Source organism: Castanea sativa, chromosome 6 (assembly GCF_040712315.1).
Source record: "Castanea sativa cultivar Marrone di Chiusa Pesio chromosome 6, ASM4071231v1".
Lineage (NCBI taxonomy): Eukaryota > Viridiplantae > Streptophyta > Magnoliopsida > Fagales > Fagaceae > Castanea > Castanea sativa.
In genome coordinates, this window is record NC_134018.1 from 2,431,574 (window position 1) to 2,446,887 (window position 15,314).

Here is a 15,314-nt window from a genome sequence, read left to right on the forward strand (position 1 = left end):
GTTTAGCTTACCTCTAGTACTTTTTTAACTAGAAGTATCATTTTGTTTTAAATACACAATAAATGTATCTTATCTTAAATAAAATGTTTCAAAAGGTGTCATTTTTAAATAAAATAGTTAAATTGAAAAAACCTCTTAAATAAATGTATCTCCCAAGGCTTTTAAAACTCTTTCCCATTCAAATAGTTAATTATTTTGGGGAAAACTGTCTTATCATTTAGTTCCATTTTTTTTTTAATTAAAAATGCAAATTAAGGCCAACAACATGTTTTTGACAAGTGGCTTAAAGAAAATTTGAAATAATATAGTAAGGATTTGACTTATTTTCAATACTTTTTTAACTAGATGTATCATTTTGATTTAAATACACAATAGCAAGTGGCATTGGGTTTTAATCTCCACATTTTATTTAGTTAGTGAATGATATGACAATTTCTCCTTAAAACAAAAGGAAATTTCAATTTAAAAAGTATTAAGGGTAAGCTAAACCAGTTAAGTTAAATTTAAAAAGCCTCTTAAATAAATGTATCTCCCAATACTTTTAAAACACTTTCCCAATAAAATAGTTAATTATTTTGAAGAAAAATTACTTGATGAATATTTTTTTATTAAAAAAATGAAAGAAAAGTCCAAACGCCCGTGCATGCGACTAGTTGCAACATGAAAGAAAAGGACAGGAGAAGCTATCAAATTGGTGTCTTTTTAACCTTTTCCTTTAGAAATATTCCATATTTTATAGCCAAAAATATTTTATATCTTTCTATCATTCTTAGTGGAAAATCCTAATCTTAAGAATTCCCATTGCCCCTTAAACAAGATTACCAATATTTTGGTGACCTATCAATGACAAACCTTTTTTTTTTTTTGAACTCTCTTACCTTCTTTTAATATTAATATTTTCATGAAATTGAGATTATGGTGCTCATTTTTTACCTTTTACATTAATTCAACAACAAAATGAGTGGACACTTTTATCTACTTTCTTAAACTCGATTTTAGTGACAAACGATTGAAATGAGGATTAGGTTGATATTAATATGATAAAGAAAGAGACTTGATAAGTTTCAAAATATTTTTATAATATTTAGAGATCATACCAATGAAAATTGAAAAGACACCCACAACCACAAGTACGGTTCAATCCCTCCTCTTTTTTATTTTAACTTATCGTTACTTATGAGGGATTTATAATGATCAAATTATTTTCTTAGGGCATTTCACATTAAAAATTATTATTAGGGTTTGTCTCATGTAGCAAAGCTTTACTATTATAGACCAAAACACAAAAAATAATCTATTGAATTAACAAGTCTTGTATTGAGTTTACAAAGCTTCGCTCCTATAATAGAAAATGAAGAATATAAATTTTCTTTTAATGTCGATTTGAGATAATATGTTTTGATTTTTTTTCAAGTTTTTTTTTTATTTGGTGAAAATTAGTTAAAGTATAATTATACATGAAAATGAAATTTTAAAAAAATGTCTATAAATACTAATTAAACTAAAAGAAAAAAAATATTGCCAAATAGATATAGACTTTCTATTTTCCTTTTTACATGGAAAAAAAAGAATGGAAAACAAACTCATAATTATTGGGGAAAATCCACCATAAATAATGAGTTATTGAAAGTGCCCAAAATACAAGGTCGGAAAAGAAGTGATAATAAAATTTTAACAAAAATGACTAAATAACCACTGCCCCAAAAATTTAATGAACAAAGATGAGAGAAAATATTAATAGAAAGTAATACATGAACGGCTTTCAAAAATGAAATAATAAATGAAAATAGAAGGTATTAACCGATTTAGGAATACAATAAAAATTTACAATAATTTCGTAACATTCTTAAATTAAATTAGTATACCACTTCAAAAAATAGATCTGTCACAATCTATAAATAATTTCAATTTTCCTTTAATGATTCACGCGCAAAGTAACATGCTAATTTAGGAATATAGTTGTGATTAATTAAATGTTAATGGTTGGCACGTGAAGCAAATGAGTTATAGCATCAATTCCATGATTGGATTTTAGAGTGGAGAGGAGAGGAGGTGGTGGGCCATGCCATTATCTGTGACTGGGATGGGAGGTAGAGATGTAGATCCACCAACTGAGCTGATGAGCTGAGCAATTATGATAAACGATCGTTACGTGATGGTGGGACCCCCTTTCCTGATACCGCTATGATCATCACAGCTGGCCACTTCCAGATCCAATGTTCTCTTGCCATTTTGCCACACTGTGCCCACGAGATAAGCAAGTTTAATTAACACACCATTTTTAGCTTTTTCCATTTTTCTGGTTCTTTTCATACCTGGATTATTCTAAAAAAATCAAACTTAATTGGCTAATTTCATAAGATTAATGCTGGTGTCACGTAAAATGGTATAATTTGTATCATAACTCGCTCGTGTGGCGAGTTGAGAGTGATAGTGGTGTAATGATGGGGCCATGCGAGGACATACCTCTACCGTTCAGTTGTGGTACAAGTTTTACGTGACACTAGAATTACTCATTTCACAACTTTCTGACTTATTTGTAACCCACCACTTTACATTAGTCACTTATAATAGAACAAATAAACAAATTGTGAAACTGAGTATGAGAATAATTGTCCTCAAGTGAATTCTTCAAACCTCACATCCATCGTTACTGTTAGAAAAATTATAGGGGTCATAATCGCCGTAATCGTCACAATCAATTCTTTATCTGTTTTCACAACTTTCTGACTATAAATAGTGAGTTCATACGAAAACTGATGTGTAATTCGTCAAACCTCACATGCATCATTTTTGTTTTTTATTCACTGTACTGCTTTTATGTGAAAATCAAATCATTGATCCCATTCCTTATTTTGTGTGTATGCTGAAATTAATTGGACTTGTGAACTTTTGCTTTCTTATTTTTTTGTGATGTTTTTTTTTTTTTTGAGAAACTTGTGATGTTAATAATGATAAATGTGAACTGTGAAAAATAATTTATATATGATGTGTGTGCTCCATTATTTTTAGAAATTCAAGGGTATAGAATTTTCTTGGGGGTCTAAATAAGAACTACAAAAGATAATGATTGTGATTTAACATTAAGAGGGCGTTTGGATCCACGATTTGTAACTGCGTTTTGTGTTTGCGTTTAAAAAGTGCTGGGACCCACGCTACAGTAGACAAAACGAAAAACGCAGAGATGAAAATAGCTGAAGAAAAAACGCAAGCTTTTTTCTTCGGTGCGCACCAAAACGATCATCCAAGAAGGTTCGCCGGCGTCGGACTGGGTTCTTTTTAAGGCTGTACAGGCACTGCTCGCCACCGACGAAACTGGCCGGAGCTGAACCGATTCGGCCACCTCAAACCTCCACTGCAGGTGTTAGGCACGGTGGTTGGCAGCGATTTTCAAGCACCAAAGTCGGCCGGTACAGTTGTCGGCAAAGATTTTTGAATTCCGGTGAACACCGAACCGCACCGATTTGCTTATATATATACAAAACTTGAGATTTCTACCCCCTTCAAGTCAGATCTAAGATTTCCATCCCCACCCACAACACAAAACCCACTAGCGATTTCAACTTTTTATCTTCAAGCACCTCTGTTTTTGCTGCCACCCAGGTCAGATCTTCAAGTTGTTGTCTCTACCTCCATTGCTTGGTGGTCGATTACTCGATTAGACTTCGCAGGTGAGTCAATCGATGGTTAGTCCCAAGAATCTTGAGTTTGTTTGGGTTTTAATATTTGGATCTGTAATGGGTTTGATAGACTTCGCAGGTGGACACCGACCACCGCGCCGACTGGAACCTCCACCGGCGTCGGACTAGATTGTCTTCCTCTGTGGATTTCTCTGTTGGGCCTGGGCTTCTCTTCTTGAAGACAGGCGTTAGTGTAGGCGAGGACTGAAAAAAAAAAAATTTCATCTGCGTTTTTCAACTGAGCTACAGTACCCGTATCAAAAAATAATCATCTACGTTTTTGCACTTATTTTCTACAGTGTTTTTAGTTTTCAGTTTTCAGTTTCAGCAAAATAAGTTCTATCCAAACAGACCCTAATTATGCGCTTCACATAGGCCTAATTCTTGAACAACCTTGCCACATGAGAAACTCATTCCTAAAATCCTTCATATTCTTATGAACATTTTTACAAATTCCTAAAAAGCTAATTACAGTTTAAGTGACTTTGACTAAAATTACCTTGATAAAGATACTTATAACCAGAAAATCTTATACTTTTTCTTTTCACATTTGCTGTATATTCCTTCTATTTGGATTCTCCTTATTGTGGCAGACATTTTTATGGACATATTGTATTTATTTTCCTTTTTATTTTGCTTAGAATAAGTGGGAGTTGAATTTAGATTCTCATCGTTGAGAAAGTTAGATAATATCAGTGAATTAAAAATCTTTTGGCTATTGACATTTTAACTGTTAACCCTAACAATTTATTCACCACGCAGTGTATGGGCATCAATGCAATTCAACTTGGAAATAGATTTTACATGGCAAGGATCAGTACTAAGTAGGAACAAACCATTATGTAAGACAATTTGAAGGTTAGTGGTGATTCAAAGACTATCACCATGCCATGCCACTTCTTCAAATAAATTGGATCAACTAGATAAAAAGCTAGACCAAGAAATCTCTCCACCTCATATGGTCTGAAACCAAGGAATACCATGATTGAGGACAAAAGCTATAACTCAATAGACCGACTTGAAGGACTAGAACACAGTTTTGTATCCTAGCTATTGCATAATACAATTACACCTGTAAGAAGAAAAAAAAAAGGTAAAAAGTTAAAAGGTTGACACATTTTTTCATCCAATGACGAATATTAAAAATGAATTTTTTAACTTTCAATCTCTAACCCTTGAAAGATATTTAAATTATTGCACCAAATATCAATCCCTCAAGCATAAGCACCTAATTACATAGATTTGAGCACGCTATCTTGGGAAATCATTATGATGTTACCTTCATTATGAGAACTTTATTATTATTTTTTTGAGAATACCACTATGAGAACTTAATTACACTTATATGCTAAAAGATCTCAACCATAACCAAGGGAAAAAAGTCAAGCTGATATCCCTCGTTTTAGGCCTATTATAGCCAAATTAAAGGAAATGACTTAAATCAAGGGGAATTGCTCCGAGTACAAGGAAAGAAGTTATTAGGTACATCGGGAGGACTGTTGATGTGATCCTCCCAACCAATGAAATGATGTCATTTATATAAATGTATGAGTGAGCTTTCTAATTAGCACAAGAAATAAAAAATAAAAATTACCGAATGATGTTACATTTATATAAATAACAGTATTTTATTGGTTAGGAAGGTTAGGAAAGACCACATCAACAGTCCTCCCAGTAGACTTAATAATTTCTCGAGGACAAGCTTATATATTGAGAAATCCAAATCAAGAGTAGGTATGATAAAATTTCCTTGCTGTCACTAAATTCACCTACCACAATCCTACCGACTTAAGCATTGAAATTATTAAATCGGTGCCACCTCTGAGTTCTTTTATTGTTTGGCAAGCACTTGATTGATTGGTTGGTTTTACCATTTAATCTATTTCATAAAGTAGGAAGTAGAACAGATTGCTCTAAGACTTGAGAAGGATAATAATGAAAAATCACCTATCATCCTTCTTGAAGCATTAAGTAAAAATAATAAACAAGATTATCAAAGCAAGGTCATTGACCATTTCCAAGTTACAACACCTATTTTTCTGTTATTGATAGTAAGTTATACTAATATTCGAATAGATTAGCTTTGTTTGTGCAAAAGTTCCTGATTGAGATTATGCACAAAATCACATTCACATATAGTGATTATATTGGGATTCGATCGAGAAACTCTAGAATTTCACGTGGAACACATAGTCACATAGTAGTCCAATTTAATGCAAAAAATTGTCTTTCATATTGTGTTTTATATCATGGTCTTATTAATGAGTGCTCTTTTTTTTTTTTTTTTTGAGAAGGAATTAGTGGGTGCTCTAAGGATACATATTAAGGATTAATATATAAGTGTAGTCACTTATATATTGTAATACACATCTTTCAAAAATATGAAAATTCATTTGTTAATAATCCATTAACTTACACAAATTCATAGTGGTTGTATACTTGTATGTGCTTTTTGTTTATTTATTTATTTATGTGTGTATAGTTAGACTTTATTTTTTTTAAAATGTAGAAGAATGTTATTTAATAAAGTATTAAATGTATCTTAACCATTCCCTTTCAATCATTCTTGCAACTTATTAATTATTACATGTCCCTTAAATTCCGCACAGTAATAATAAAGTCCTCTAAATTGAGTCATATCACACTCATTTGAAAACATAAAATTTCTTTAACAGTAATACATTGAATGAAGCATTAAACAAAACAAGGATAACTTTTATTTTTGGGGCTTAGAATGAACTAACATGAAAGCAGGATATGGCTTTGTCTACATCGCCAAATAAAGATATCCACCTCCACGCATTTTTAATTTTGTTCTATTATCTTTCTCCTCTTCCATTAGGACAAAAGGTGGGACAAACTGCCCTCATATTTTCATAGTTGTCTGCGGCAGCGGCCAAAAAGTTTTTTGGCCTTAAGGCGATGTATTTAAATAGGGCTTAAGACGATATATTTAAATGTAGCATTCTTGTTATTACTTAAATAATATTTAACTAGTTTTTTATATCATAATTTTTTTATTACAAAAATCCATTCTTTTTTATCTTGTAATATGTTTTTTTTTTTTTTGAAGAAATGCTAAAGCTATACAAATTTTACTACAAAAAACTTACAAATGATGTAGTAATAAATGTGATTAATGACATTTCAAGAAGATAATAAATAAGTTTTTTTTAGAAGAATAATAAACAAGTATTTGAATGAATGATGTCAGAGATATTATAAACTTTATAATGTGAGGCTTATAAAAATGAATCAACAATCACAAAAAATAATTTAAAAATGTAGTTAATAGGTTTTTAACGTCCACAAATCATATTAATTGTTACATCAATTTTTAAAGGTTTTAAAGTAAAATTTATAGTATTTCTAGCATTTTCCTATATGAAATTACTTCTTATGATTAGTGACACATATTTGTAAGCCCTATGTATTTAATTTAAAATTGTATTATCTCTAACATTACTCAATTCTTTGAGAATTCTTATAAGTAGAGGAAAAATGTAAAACTAATATTTTTTTTCTACATCTCAAATTAAAAAAAAAAAAACATATTTTAATTTTTACCCCAAAATTTGGGGGCCTTCCTCTAGTAGGGGGCCCTAGGCCTAGGGCCGACCTTGGTTGTCTAGATATAATTCGATAATAGTTTACTTTGTTTAGACTAAATGTTATTTTCTCCTAGATGTTCTCATCCACAGGTCTAATCCTTTTTTTTTGGATAAGTCAAAAAGAATATATATATATATATATATATATATATAGAGAGAGAGAGAGAGAGAGAGAGAGAGAGAGAGAGTTTTGCTAACGTATACCCTTAAGCTACATGTTAGGAAACCATTTAGGGAAATTTTTTATGAGAAAATGATTAACTTTTTTTTATAATTTTTTCAAATCCTTATACGCAATTTCCAAAAATAGATTGTTAAACAGACCCATGTATTAAACAGTACTTTGGTTTTCCATCGGTGAAAATGAACTTTTTTTAATCAATTGAAGTTCCATTAGAGGAATGGTGATAGCCCAAGAGCAATCACTCTTAAGTGACAAGCAGCTACACTTTTTCTTTTTTTTTTTCTTTTTTTAATGAAAGACGAGCAGCTACACTATACACAAGGCAACAAATTTGGTTGGCCTAGCCTGAACATTCCTTCTTAAGCCCTATCTGTCCATGTTCTTAAAAGGACAAGCCAATTTTGACCCAGGCCTAAAATAGAAGTGAGCTCCATATGTATCCTTTTAGATTTGCACCAAATAGTGGAGAAAAATATGGAGAAGTAGAAAACGTTTGAATGGTGACCAAACCATCATTGAAACATTAATCTAGAAAAAGCCCACATCTCTAGAGTCTAGACCCTTGAGGTGTTGCCCAGTCAGGCCCAAATAAAATTTGGAGTTGCTGCACGATCCAATTCACATTAGCATACAAGTTGATTTTTTTTTTTTTTTTTTTGTAAGCTTGTTTTTTGGTCTATATCAAAGATTTGAAAATCTAATCTCATTCACATCATACATATTATAATTCAAAGGAAAAAATAGTTGAGCATCAAAGTTTTTGTATACATATTTTGGAAAGAAGCCAAATATGCAACATTTTTTAGGAATAGTCCTAGGACTCCTAGCTGCCACATTTTTACTTTTTTACTTTTTTTTTTCAATTGAGGAATATATAGTAAACTGTATTTTAGATTAATTATAGACTAATCTTATGGTTATTTCATTTAGGCAGTACATCTTGAGACACCAAGGACTCAACCATACTGCTTATTTCTTCTTCAGTTTAATAAAGTATGCCAATTTCACTTAAAAAAAAAAAAAAGATTATTAAAAGGTTTTATAATAAACCAATAAGATTTAAAAAAAAAACTCATAAAATAACATAATAATATTTTAATTCCCATAATTTCAATTTTTTTTTTTACCCAAAATGATTTAAAAGAAAGGATTAATGGGAGATGGAAGTTTATCCCATTGTTTAAAACAAACCATTGTGTAAACCCACATTTTTTTTTTCCTTTTTGGGTAGATGGATATATGTGTTGGCTAAAAATATCTATTACTTTGGCTTTGTCAACAAACCATTGAATAAACCCACAATTTTTTTTTTCTTTTTGGCTAGATGGATATATGTGTTGGCCAAAAATATCTATTACGTACTTTGGCTTTGACAAAGACAGAAGAAAAATATCTTTCTTGTCATCTATCTATATGAGAGACGTTCCAGTGTCAACTTGGTAAATCCAGCTGATTATGAGGGTACAATTTTTCTTTAATCAAATTGAACTTGTGATCCCGCTCTATTCCACCAACCAAAGAGGAACAAGACAAGGTGAAGCAAGCAAGATTCTTGTTGATGGGGGCTTTGAAAATTGGCAACCATGCAACTATAATCTGGGTCGACATCACGGGTTCCACGAACCATGTTGTTCAACAATATTAAGTCATCACTATATTTTACATAATTTCTTTTTTCATTTATTACCATATCTCTATTGGAATGCGATTCCATAAAAATAATAAGAATAAAAAAAATAAAGTTAACATGCAAAAAGAAATATCACTCCAATCACAATACTATATTGACATTCCCTGTTATAATTGGAAAATAATAAAAATATTGTTAATGATAGGTATATGTGAAAGTCATGTTATTCAAATTTAAACATAATGTTTCTTTTGCTGAAAAAAGTTATCACAACATATTATCTCAATGATTCGTGGGAAAAAAAAAATTATGCACTCCCCTACTATTACTAAAGAAAAAAAGAAAGAAAAAAAGAAAGAAAAAAAGATGGGCCTAGGTCTAATGGCACACCATCAAGTCTCAAATCTCAAGTTTTAGGTTTGAGTTCAGATAGTAATGGGCATGGAGAGGTTTGAGAGGGATTGAAGGAGAGCACTTCTCTAGTTCTCTTATTGTGTAGCCCAATGATCCAGGAAAAAAGAAGAAGAAGAACATGTACAATAAAATAAAAAGTAATGTGTAATAAAGCAGTCACCATTCCTTTTAGGTTTAATTGTATTTTACCGGTAATTATGAGGTCCATTTCAATGCCCTACCAAACTTTTAAATGGATCAATATCTCCTCCAATTTATTGATAATTAGCAAATTGTCCTATCATTAATAACGTAAGAAATCTAAAGTAAAGAAAGAAAATAAAACATATCTCCAATCATTGTTGTTCAAATGAGTTGAGAAAAACCTAATGTAAAGCAAAGAATTAGAAAAGATTCTTCTAGTCTATGACATTTTTTTTTACCCTTTTTTACAGCGAACGCAAGCTTTTTAAGGCTAGACTAGAGACTCCTTTAATTTAACGTTGGTTCTCTATTTATACTCCTTCCATAAAAAAGTATGTCTATTCACCAAAAGACGTCTATTTTACCAAACTATATAAGTGGTTGTTCAAAAAAAGACTCTTAATAGGATTGATCTCTATCTATCACTCTTATTATCAAATCAATAATAAATTCAGATATTTAAAAATAATAATAAATTCAGATAAATAATAATTAAATAATTAAAATAAAAGGTATGTAGGCCACATTAAGTCTCCAAATGAAGATAATTTTACAAATAAAACCCATGAAATATAAATGGAAAGTATGACTTTAAATATAGGGTAATCGAGCTGTGAGCCTGCTAGCTCAGGAAAGGTTGAAGACCTTTTTCGTTTTTGACAAGAGAGAGAAATTCATTAAAATGAATCAATGAAGACTGATAGTACTAGTCTAGACTACTAGTTCTACTGTTTTTCAGGTATTGTTAGTTTTCCTTTTTTTTTTTTCTTATACCAAGACTTTCCTTTTTGAATGCATTGATCTCTTAAACACGCCCACGTATCACAATTCACACAAAGTTAGACATGGAGTTATTAACAAAACACAAAAGCAACAAAAAGTTAACCAAGACTTAGTGTGTGGGAATTCTCTGTCTTTGAAATTATGTAGAAGATAAAGAAATGAAAGGTCCCAGAAGACTTTGAAACCAGCAGTAGTAGTTGATTACACGGCATTCACGCCAACAACAAGGACGGGCACTAGTTAAGCTCATGCATATCTTTTCTTCTGTGTATTATACAGTTCTGCTTTAATTAATAAGAACCAAATCCACACATACTAAAAGAGTATTTGCATGCGTGAATGATATATGTAAGGGACCCAAATAATCATTTCTCCTCTCATGCACAGCATAAATCTTTCCGTCAACAATGAAAAGTAATTACTTCTGTATTGCTCATTCATCACAACCTTTGTACGTAATGTCTAGCACTGATTTTTTAACCCCTTGATGTAGGCAATATAAGAAATTCTGGAAAGGCAAAGATGCCCACATTGTAAAGAGCAGCATTCATATATTAATACTATTCCTTTTTATATTTTATTAAATGTTTGGCAGAAGAGAAAGCAGTTCTATTGAGGCAACAAAGATGGAGGGGTGAGTGTGTCATGGGTATAAAAAATTAACTAGTTTTCCTTAAGTGATACATAGCGGCCATAATGGTCCCAAACTCTCTAGTTCAACTCTTTTAAATGTTATTAGCAAAAAAAAAGAAAAAGAAAATACAAGTCTTTTTAATGTTACAGTGAGATGATAATAGTCATCTTAACTCTAATTACCATTTTATAATTACTTATAGGGTTGAGAATGTGAAAAAGAGAGAGAAATATTAATGTGGTTTGATTTGATGAATGACATCCAAAAATAGATAGTTTTAAGAAACTAAATCTTTACTATATAAATATAAAATTGATGTGTTGCAATGAGTAAAATATGACGTGAAGGTGCAGTGTAAATTGAGTATAGATTGATATTTTTAACATTCTCTCAAACATAAGGTAAAAGTTTAAAGACATCTTGAATCTGGAATGTAAGATGTGAAATAGAACATGCGAGACATATATCGATAACACCAAACAACAATGATCAACAATGGAGATTGGAATGATGACATTGATAAATGAAAAAATTGTGTGTGGCTAGAAGATAGAAATATTGACAATTGGAATGATGACATCAATAGACCTCGGCATTGTTGGTTGGTCGACAACTGAGTCAAGGGTGGGTTTACTCCTATATATGAGGATTGACTCTTATACCATATTAGAATTATTTAAGAGAGAGAGATTCATGTGAATTACCTTGACAATCTACGTACGTACTATAAATCTTTACAATACCACATCTTTGCCTTACGAAATTAGAGGCACCCATTATATATCAAGTCAATTATACAATCAATTGTTTCATACTTTCATCCATTATTAATTTAACAAAGCATGCTATTGAATGAACTGTCTTTGATTGTTCCCTTGAAAGGATACACAAACTTATCTCATACCTGACACAACTCATTAAGCTTCAAAATTATAGATTCAGTGTCTATTCTTTTAATAAGGAAAAAGATAAAAAAAAAAAAAAAAAAACCTAACTATGATCTAATAGTAAGTGTCCTGATCCAATGAAAAGAATCAAAAGATATACTCATTCTATTTATTTATTTATTATTTGAAAAGGATACACTCATTAGAGTACACAAGAATTTAAAATAAAAGTTATATGATGAACCCGAAAACTTGTATACAAAAGCATCAGAAGAAAATATATATACTTGCAAGAAAGAAGTTACTGTTCATGAGGTCTTTGACCAGATACTATTTGTATTTTTAACTGTAACAAATTTGACCAAAAATTACATGCTTATGTTAGAAGTCTCCTCCAACATACCCTTTAACTAATCCAAAGAAAAAGCTAAATAAAGTATTAGAGACTATAATTTGATAGAGAAAGAGAAAGAGAAAAACAGAACCTTCTCTTAAGTGGTCCTTTAAATGGGGTACACAATGTTAAAAGACACATGAAAAAGCTTCCCTCTGCAATGATTTAAAATGTGGGGGATCCAACGTTCTTCAATGGATTCACTTTCGCTCTTTGTTCATTTAAAAAAAAACACCTAACGTATACTTTCAATTTTGCCTTTATTCCATCACTGGATTTGACCCGGCCACCACTAAGCACTAGAAGAAAATATTAAAAGCAGTATCAAGCTCGTTCTATTCTAAATTTGATTGACACCCACTCCAATTTCGTGTCTAGTGGGTGATTTTGGATTCATGTTTGTCTGTGATGAAAATGGTTCACAGTGTGAAAAAAAAAAGGTAAAAAGATATACCTTTTTACTGTGTCTGGTTATGAGGTTAATGTCCTGCCATTAATTTCTCACCCACCATTTTATTCTTCACCAAACACTAGGTCATGGTAGGGAGAATAATAGTGGGAACTTCTTGTGTGTCATAGGTGACCTTTATTTGGCAACATTTTACTACGACCTTAATAATAGAGTAAATTATATTTTTGGTTCATAAAATTTGAGATAAATTTGATCTTAATCATTTATATTTTTTTAAAATTAATTTTTTTACTTAAGTTTTTAAAAGAAAATAATTTATTCCTCTGTCAATGGGATCGGTTCGATTTTAGTCCCTTAAAGATGGAGCAGTCTAACTTTAGTCCCTTAAATAATCGGTTGGTGTGATTTTGGTCCCTTAAATATGTGCTTAGTTTAATTTTGGTTCTTTAAATATGTTGTTGGCTTCAATATAATTTCTAAAAATATGATGTTTAGCATCCCTTAATGACATAAAAAGAAAAATGAAAGTAAAAATTAGATGATTAAATTATTTATTTTTAAAAATTAAGTCTAAAATTTTAAAATTTGAGGGATCAAAATCCGAACCTACACTAATTTTTTATTATTAACCCTTAATAATATGACCTTGAGCTTGAGAATAGGATCAATCAATCAATTTAGTGACTAATATGTGTTGCTTCATTATCCAAGAATTCGCCATAGCTGTCAAGAATTAACCAGTTCTCCAAAGTGATGCTTACCATATCTTCATTTGTGTTTCCCAAGTTAAAAAGAAGGATTAGGGGGAAAATATACATTCTCATTTGCGCTTCCCAAGTCAAAAAGAGGTATTAGGGAGAAAATAACTATTCTTGTAACTTTCTAGTTTGGCTCCTTTAAATGGTATAGTGAGAAAAAGTTAGCCTATGTAAAATATGAATCTTGAAGGTTGAGTCAATATGTAAGACCAAATGCTGATAAACATATCAATAATATGAAAATAGTTTAAATAAGTTGCAATAGATAGTGGCTGAAATGGCTAGCTCTAAGCACCATTGGATGCCCATTTTATTTTATTAGAGAAATGCAAAACTATTTGACAAAGATATTCAAAAGTCAAAAAGAATTGACTAATAGAAAACATATCCTTTTCTTTTTTACTAGAATCAAATCAGTATGGTTGATTTTGTGTGATTAGAGAGAGCTTAATTACTTTTTAAAAAGTATATAAAAATTAAATTAATAAAAAAAAAGTATTTTTGTAGCGTGAAGAAAAAATCAATTTTTTTAGAAAATATTTATGTAAATTGTCCTAAATCAAAGCAAAAATTTAACAGTCCAACTCGTTTGTTCTGCAATCAAATCAGCACGAAGGTCAATTAAGGAATAGATTGGAACATCTTATTCATCATGAAAGAGTAAATGCAGCGTGGCAAACACATAGCATTAAGGAACATGTATTTGGTAAACAACGTTAGCCTAGCATAAAAGGGTTATTTATTTATATAAAAATAAAAAATAAAAAATAAAAAACATTATAGTCCAAAGATTTATAAAGCACCTTGTGCTCATCATTTAGGCCAGATCCTGCCGTCCAGTCCAACGATCCAAGGGTCCCAATGTAGACCACACTTGTCATCACCCAATTTGCCACGTGGAATGTCCATCTCAAGTCAAACCACACCCTCAACCCAAAGTTTAACGCCGTCCTCCTTTTCTTTTGAAACTAAAAACAAAAAAAAAATAAAAAAAACTTTTATATATATATATATATATATATATATATTTGTTTCAGGTATAATTTTTTCAAACAAATCATTTTTAGAAAAAGTTACAAAAATAAGAGCTAAAATGGACTTTATGTCCTATAAGTCTTGGATCACTTTATATCCATTACTGTATTTTAACTCTGAAAACTTGTAATATACCCTCTCAAGTATTATAGTAGTATCAATGTGCCAATTTCATTGTTATTTGATGTCATTAATAGATAGAAAAATATTAGAAAAAATTATCAATGTTTTTGGGTAGGGTTGCGATAAAAATGTGTGAATCTATAAGGAATGGGACACATTGACAATAGTGTTTTAGATAACACATTGCAACCCAAAATTTAGAAGATGTAAAATGTAATTTACTATTTTAACCAAAAGAATATTGTACCAAACAAACACTCAATCCATGAAAAAAAAGGAGGAAAGGACTTAGGCAGGTACTTTTTGGCACTAAGCGTGTATAAATTAACTTTTTATTGATTTATTAAATTTTTGGTTTGTTGGAAATGAGTAAAAATATAGTTGTAAATGAAAATAAGAGACCTTAAAAGTTATGAGTTAATAATTGAGAAAAAAAAAAAAACTTAAAGCAAGTTTATGGAAAAAGACATTTTAATAAATATTTTTTTTCACCAAAAGTCATATGGCTCAACTAGGATCTCCTAGTATTTCCAATAGAGACATGCATAGTTTAAATTCCTCCACTTCCAGCTATCAATGTATCAAA